Raw genomic sequence first — 1,531 nt, forward strand, 5'->3', positions numbered from 1 at the left:
TTAGCCACCATGTGGTTGCTGGGATTTGAACTCTGGACCTTTGGAAGAGCAGTCGGGTGCTCTTACCCACTGAGCCATCTCACCAGCCCTTCTTTGACTTCTTATCTTAAAGTACTTTACATGTATTTTTAGGATCATACTTAGGAAAATTATTATTGTTGTGGAATCAATACATTTTAGTTCTGGGGACTGAACCCAGCACTTGGCACATACTAGGCAGGCACTATATGACCTACACAGGGTCTCAATAGGTTGCCCAGGCTAGCCTTAACCTAATTCTATAACCTAGACAGGCCTTGAACTTGCCTTTTCTCAGCTCCTGAGAGCTCAGATTATAGGCTTGCACTACTGCATCAGCTTGTGATAATAGTAAATATAATATCTCTGTACTCACTAAGGATTAGCAGTCAATTTCTGTGATATAAATGTGGTACTAAAATGCTTTTTTAGGGATGTCAGAGATTGGAGATTGAAACGGGCTTGGACAAGCTGAGTAAGCACTCTTTCACTGGGCTATATCCTCAGCCCTTCCTTCAATTTTTGAGTTTAGGTCTTCCTAAGTTACACAGTTAGCTTTTCACTTACCCACTTAATGATCTTCTGCCTCAGCCTCCTAAGGTGATGGGGTTACAGGTGTGCTGTGCACTCAGCTACTAAAATGCTTTTTATTACACTGTCCCATTTTTGTGAGTTGTACTTTTTATAGTTTCCTTATCTGTAGCATTTCTTTACCTCTTTAAAAATTGCCTTAAACTTCCTGTCTTTATTTCATTATTTTTGGTATCTAAAGTTGGACCCAAGTCCTTATACATGTTAATGCCTTTGTTCTACTCTGGATTATCCCAGCACAAATTTGCTGAGTTTTTTTGCTTGCTTGTTTTTTAAACAAACTGTGTTCAGAACAGAGATACTATGTTTTATTTTTTTAATTGTGTGTCTAATATATATTTAATTGTATGTGTGAGTTTAGGTGCCCAGAGTTATAGGCTGTTGTAAGCTGCCCAGTGTGTGCTGGGAACTGAACTAACCCCAGTCATTTCTCCAGCCCCAAAACTGTATTTAATTTTTTCCTAGGTTTTATTTATTTATTTATTTATTTATTTATTTATTTATTATACACAGATGTTTTGCCTGAATAAAAGTACTTGCTGATCCTACAGAGGACCTGAGTTTTGTTCTTTCCACCTACATTGTGTGGTTCACAATAGCTTATAATTGTGGTTTTAGGAGATCCTGTGCCTTTTCTGGCCTCCTTGGGCACCTGCACATGTGTGCATATAGATAAATAAAAACCTAAAAAAAGAACTATAGTAATTAAATACTATGTTGTAAAATGTCTCATCCAGCTGGGCGGTGGTGTGGGAAGCCTTTAATCCCAGGGAGGCAGGGGCAGGTGAAGCTTTTGTGAATTTGAGGCCAACTTGGTCTACAAAGTGAGTTCCAGGACAGACAGGGCTGTTACATGGAGAAACCTTGTCTTGAAAAACAACAGAACAACAACAACAACAAAATACCTAAAAAAAGAACTATA

The 1,531-nt window shown here is 38.3% G+C and overlaps 1 protein-coding gene across 4 annotated transcripts in view; it reads left to right on the forward strand.

Moving 5' to 3' along the window:
• The window catches only part of Tipin (TIMELESS interacting protein), a 35,107-nt gene that overhangs the window by 19,306 nt on the left and 14,270 nt on the right, over window positions 1–1,531 (forward strand). The window lies entirely within an intron of this gene.

This window comes from Mus caroli, chromosome 9 (assembly GCF_900094665.2).
Source record: "Mus caroli chromosome 9, CAROLI_EIJ_v1.1, whole genome shotgun sequence".
Lineage (NCBI taxonomy): Eukaryota > Metazoa > Chordata > Mammalia > Rodentia > Muridae > Mus > Mus caroli.